Source organism: Mytilus trossulus, chromosome 3 (genome assembly GCF_036588685.1).
Source record: "Mytilus trossulus isolate FHL-02 chromosome 3, PNRI_Mtr1.1.1.hap1, whole genome shotgun sequence".
In the NCBI taxonomy this organism is placed as follows: domain Eukaryota; kingdom Metazoa; phylum Mollusca; class Bivalvia; order Mytilida; family Mytilidae; genus Mytilus; species Mytilus trossulus.
Genome location: NC_086375.1, coordinates 72,601,932 through 72,609,052, shown reverse-complemented (window position 1 = coordinate 72,609,052; position 7,121 = coordinate 72,601,932).

The window sequence follows — 7,121 nt, the reverse complement described above, 5'->3', positions numbered from 1 at the left end:
CTTGTCCTGCATAATAAAGAGAATAATTTTCTGCTATATAAATTTCTTATTAAATTCCGGATGAATGAAACAGAATTAATACATAAAACCAAAGTAATTTTTGACGTGTGCTACTGAGAGATTAATCAAACAGAAGTACTCTGACGAAAACATTAACCTCTTTTTATGTGGCAACGCTCCTTTTATCTTTACAGATAATAAGATTAACACATAAAAAGAGGCGGAAGGTACCAAACTCGAATCTCATAAGTCAAAGAGAGACCGACAAAATCATATGGCTAAAAATAAACCAAGAACCAGGAAAAACAAACAACATACATTTGTACTATAAAACAATACATCAAAACAAAAAACTAACTTTCAGTAACTGTTAATACAAGGTCTTATTTCGGTGCTTGATGTTTATTGTATTCATGTTTCATGTAGTTATTTTTGTTCCTCATACCGATATTTCGAGATATGCCAATAGCTACTGATTCCCTCATAATCGTTGTACTATTCTACTGCTGGCTCAGATTTGGTGATAGATCAATGTTTGCTATTATGTGTAACCCCTAGGCATTCTTCATGTTCCTGTCTAAAGACAGGAGTCTGTACTTCTGTGGTTTTCGTTTGTTCATATCTGTTTTATTTTTTTATTATTTTTTGTTAATTGATTTGCTTTAAAACAGGCTGTTAGTTTTCTAGTTTGAATTCTTTCACATTTTTCATTTCTTGGATATATATTGTCGACTATACGCTATTGGTTTTACTTATTGTCGAATACCTGCGATCGCCTATAATTGCTTCAATCTAATTTATTTGAACTCTTGTAGAAAGTTGTCTCATAAGCAATGATGCCACATCTCCTTGTGTTTATATTAATAAAATAAGGATAGGAAATTCTAAATGCAGAATTATGCTGTCATCAATTTTATCTAATAATATGATTTGTAAAGAATATTTTATGTTCAGTAAGTATATTAAATTAAAATTATCCACTGAAAGAAAGATAGTATATATTTGTAACAATCTGAAATATTTAGTAAATGTGACAGATCATTCATGTCTGAATGGGTTTTTAGTGTCATACGGTGGGAAATTCCTTGCGTAATAAGCCTTACTTTTTTTTTTTTACAATACATCGATCAATATAAGTCTTTTGTGGCTTTTGAGTCACGAAACTGGGAACGACTTTTGATATTCAAGGGAGGGAAGTGGAAGGGAGAGGATATATATGACGAAATATAATATAATAATTCATTTTCGAAGCGGCGTTCAAAACATATCTTCACTTTTATACACAATTATATTTGTTATTTGTTTGCGTAAAATATTCATGTGCATTATTATGGCAAGACTATTTATTTTCAGTTATAAACAAACCAACTTATATTCTTTTTCATACCATACCCATACCCTCATCAGCTATTTTTTTATTCGAATTACAGTTCATAGAAGAAAAAACGATTTGCGAATTTACCATTATTTTATTGAAACAATATGTCGATCCCATATTTCGTTTGATTTTGTATTTTTTTGTATGTACCGTCTCATTGGGTCGATCCGCATTTTTTTTTATTCGTAATAGCTTTATTGTACAGCGCAGTCTCATTGAATCGATCCCGTGTTTCGTTTAATTTGTGATAGCGTTTTGTATGCACAGTCTCATTGAGCCAATCCGCATTTCGTTTGATTTTTGATAGCTTTATTGTACAAGGTGGTCTCATTGAGTCGCAACCACATGTTGTTTGATTCGTAATAGCTTTATTGTACTGCACGGCTTCCTTGAGTCGATCCCATATTTCGTTTGATTCGTGATAGCTTTATTGTACAGCATGGTATCGTTGAGTGGATCCGCATTTCGTTTGATTTGTGGTAGCTTTATTGTACAGCATTGTCTTATTTACTTGATTCCTCATTTCGTTTTATTTATGATAGCTTTATTGTACTGCGCGGTCTCATTGATGTGATCCAATATTTCGTTTGATCCATGATAGTTTTTATTGTACAGCGTGGTCTCATTGAGTCGCAACCACATGTTGTTTGATTCGTGATAGCTTTATTGTACTGCACGGCTTCCTTGAGTCGATCCCATATTTCGTTTGATTCGTGATAGCTTTATTGTTGAACGTGGTATCATTGAGTCGATCCGCATTTTGTTTGATTCGTGATAGCTTTATTGTACAGCATGGTATCGTTGAGTGGATCCGCATTTCGTTTGATTTGTGGTAGCTTTATTGTACAGCATTGTCTTATTTAGTTGATTCCACATTTCGTTTTATTTATGATACCTTTATTGTACTGCACGGTCTCATTGATATGATCCATATTTCGTTTGATCCATGATAGTCTTTTTTGTACTGTGCGGTCTTATGGAGTCGATTAAATTTTTTTTGATTGAAGATAGCTTTTTGATACTGCACAGTCTCAATGAGTCTATTCTACATTTCGTTTGATTCCTTGATAGCTTTATTGTCCTGCGCTGTCTTATTGAGTAGATCCAAAAATTCGTTTGATTCATGATAGCTTTTTTGTACTGCGCGGTCTTATGAGTTGATTCCATATTTCTTTTGATTCATGACAGCAACATTGTACTGCGCGGTGTCATTGAGTCGATCCCACATCTCGGTTGATTCGTGATAGCTGTATTGGACCATGCAGTCTCATTGAGTCGATCCAACATTCATTTTGATCCATATTAGATTTATTGTACTGGTTGTATTGAGTCGATATGACATTTATTTTGATTCATATTAGATTTTTTTGTACTGCGCGGTCTCATTGAGTCGATATTAGATATTGTGTGTTTAATGATAGCTTTATTGCAATGGTCAGTCTCATTGAATCGATCCCATAGTTCGTTTGATTCATGATAGCTTTGTTGTAATGTGTAGTCTCATTCAGTCGATCCCACATTTCGTTTGATTCGTTATACATAAATATCAAATGTGACATGACGCAATTTGTTTAAATTAATTTATTCTAGTCACTATTATTTTGATTTTGTTTATGTTGACTGTTAATGTCAGATGGCTTCAAATGTTTAACATCTGTAAAAATACCATTTGAACGAAGAAAAAGAGCTGTAAGGCAGAACTTCATGTGTGGTTGTATAATCAGTCAAATGATCAAACATTATCGTGTAGTATTGATGTTTTATATCTACAGGATGATCAACTTTCTCCAAAGATAATATTTTGAAAAGTAGAGAAAATAAATGATCTATTTGTTTTGCATCCAAGTTGCCACGAACAGAAACTTTAGGAAAATATTTTTCACGGGTGACTGTTGAAAATATCACTTAATTACCTTGTCATGTAATAAACATCATATCATAATACACTGATGGAAAATGGTTCACTGCTTAAAATTAGAATCTAGATTAAGAAGTAAAATAACATTATTTAATCTAATTTACAGGTCCGGTTTATTTTATTCTCAACTTCATAAATGCCATTATTTCTCTTTAAATGCTAAACAGTGTTTTACCATAAATGCTGTTAAGACACGGTTTGGTATTTTGCCTTTGCTTCAAATGCACGTGCTGCAAAGTTTTCTTAAGTTGATGAAAATAAATAATCTAAGTTAATAAAATAGGTATGACCATTGTTCCTGGCATTTGCTTAACTGATATAATCAGTATCTGAACATCAATATAATATCATATAATTTTGACTTACATCTGTATAAACGACATGATATTAAACAAAACTGAACTGCATGTAAAATTCAAAAAGGAAATTATTTTTTAAAAAGAAAATTCAAAGCTGAATCACATCAACTTATTGAAAAACAACTTTCGTATTGCTGACTTGGTAGAGAACGGTGGAATTAACCTGGTTTGATAGCCAGCAAAATTCTCGCATAAAATAACAATATAATGACAACAATGTGTGAAAAAACAGACATAGAGTGGTAAAATGTGAAAAAATGGTGTTAAAGCAGTCAACATTGTATTTTATTATACTTCACGTTAAAATACCATATTTTGATTGGTTAAGACGAAGGTGCCAATTTACTCTATCACATGGCTGAGCGGGTTTAAATTTTAATGTTACCCTTTCGTCTAGACCAATCAGAAATCGATAATTCAAAAAACAATGAATTGAATTTACATCAAGGAGTTTTATACAATGCTTTAGGTTCTATATTTTGGCTCAGATTTATTATCGACTGTTAAAATAAATAAAATAAAACATCTTTGACTTTTGTTGTTTCTTTTCTAATGCCAGTAACGTTGTTATGAACGTGACGTCATAGAAAATACTTTTAAAATGAAAGCAATCTGTAAAAGCCAATAATGATAGGACATTCAGTATAATAAATTAACACATAGCTGAGAGGGTGATAGAGCAGATTGGAACCCCTCGAAATGGCCTTGTCAACCTTTGCTTCGCCAATCTGCTATACCCCACTCTCAGCTATGTGTTATTTATATAAAAATCTTAAGCACTACAATCAAGGTGAACAAATATGTCAGCAAATTAAAACAAAATAATATTGAGAAACTCTATAGACAAAGCACATAAGCAAAAATGAAATACGAGAATAAAAAAAAATACCAAAGCACAATAACACAAAGGCTGAGTCATGCAACAGTTCATGCCAATAATAAACGAAGACAAATAAAAAGAACAATAGAACACGCATATAAGACGATAAACAACACCTGTACCAATAATCTGTACTCCAAGACTATCAAGTTTTGTTTGTGAATTAGAAAAAAATACGACATGTTCTTTGACATAACCCTGGCCTAACTTACTGCACAGACACTGGTGTCGTTTATAAAGTCTAAGAAGCAGCTACAAACTCTTTAATACCGAATGAGTTGCAAAATTGTTTATCGCATGTGCAGATGAAGTTGGTATATAACTGCTCAGGTTGGGGAATTCGAGTGAAATGTTTATCTAGATAATGATTGCACTTTATCTGTGCATTTAAGAGCGCAATTCTTTACAGGCATTCTTTTATATCGAAAATGGTGGATTAAACGCCTGTACCAAGTCAATAGTATGACAGCTGTTGTCCATTCGTTTGATATGTTTTATCATTTGATTTTGCCATTTGATTAGGGATTTTCCGTTTTGAATTTTCCTCGGAGTTCAGTATTTTTTGTGATTTCACTTTTTTATAGCTAGCAGCATAATCTCTCATTCGTATTCTTGTCTTTTTTTTGGTAATGTGATTTGTCTTTATGCTTTTTGGTATTACTTCGATACATATAGCGTGGCTCTGCACCTATACATCCCGTTATTGTACTATTGTAAAACTTGTTTGTTGCTTGTCTTTCATTTTTGCTATGTGCTTTGTCTATATGCCTTTTTATGTTTCTTTGTTACATATATGACATGGCTCTGTACTCATACATCATTGTTTTATTGTACTATGATAATTTGTGAATTCTTGTCTTAAATTTTTGCTAATATGTTTGGTCTATATACCATTTTGTGCTTGGTTACATATTTGTGTGTTTTTTTTTTAAATGATTAAGATTATAGTACAATGTTGACTGCTGTATTTTTGACATTTTTGCTTACTAGTATTTAAAAAGTCTGTTTGTTTTGATCACGCATCATTGTCAATATAATGAATTTGATGCGACTGTCATACAAATAAGCTAGCTATAAAACAAGGTTCAATCCACCCTTTTCTACACACGAAAATGCCTGTCCCAAACTAGAATTATGATGGTTGTTATCCATTCGTTTGATGTGTTTGGGCCTTTGATTTTGCCATTTGATAAGGACATATATCTTGAAATTGACTATGAGGGCCGGTAAACAATTTTTTTTTACGACAAATGAGATGATTTTAGCTTCCCAAGTGTGATCTTTTCAATTTATTAAACTACGAGTTTCAAACAGTGAAGTTGAAATCATCACTTCGTAAATTTTATGGACGCCATTACGTGTTGGTTGACCGTTATAGAATATCCGTTTCACAGATGATATCGGATATGTTCCTTTTGTCGTAACTTCAGTCCCGTTCCCTTTTCTAGGATGTGACCTACCGAATAAGACTATTTACCGGCTTTGTAATTACATGAGTAACACGACGGTTACCACATGTAAAGCAGGATTTAAACCTAGTGTGTCTATTTATTTTGTTCACACATCGTTGACAATATAATTGACTTTGATGCGACTGTCAAACAAGTGATAGGTTTAGCTAGCTTCAAAACCAGATTTAATCCACCATATTCTACAAAAGAAAGTGTCTGTATCAAGTCAGAAATATGACATGTGTTATCCATTTGTTTGATGTGTTTGATCTTTTGATTTCTCCATTTGATTAGGGACTTTTCGTTTTGAATTTTCCTCGGAGTTTTGTATTTTTGTGAAATTATTTTTAACCTGTATGCCAGTCTCATAAAATTCCATTATATTGAAAACGATGTGTGAACATACAAACAGACAAGATAGGTAAAAATGTCATATTAATCAGCCATTTCATTAATAAGATTTTTAGTTTACAGTTTCTAAATGCACATGATTGTTTTGTTACAGTTATTGGTTTGATTATCAAGAAAACCCGACATGGTAAAATACACAAATAATTACACCATTACAAACACAATTCCATTTTAATATTCTTGTAATGAATTGAAAATACCCCCCCCCCCCCAAAAAAAAAAAACCAACACCATAACAAACTCAACCCCAATACTAGTATTATATTTTTGTAATAAATAAAAAATACATAAAATAACACTATTTAAAACTCTGTTCCCAACTTTGTTTCATTTTTTGTTTGTTTGGAATTTACCGTTTTAAATTAAACGTCACAAAAAATACGTCACTTATTTGTGTAGTTCCCAGTCCATAAATTCTTGCGATTATTTATAATGTATTCCTCCTGTCACGTAGTTTTTTCATATTACAGCGGTATTTGTTTTTTAACATTGCCATATAAGCGGAAGGTTTGTCTAGCCATTAGACCAGGTCTGACCCATAATTGTTTCTTTAAAATGTTGAGCCCCAGTCACACGGTCACGTTTTACTACGTTTTTAAATGCAATGTTTCAACTACGTTTTGAATAAAAATGGCCGGTTATTTTGAAAGTTATGTTTTACTAGGTTTGTACTACGTTCTTATCACGTTTTGTTTTCAAATAGTTTGTTTCTATGTATGTTGGC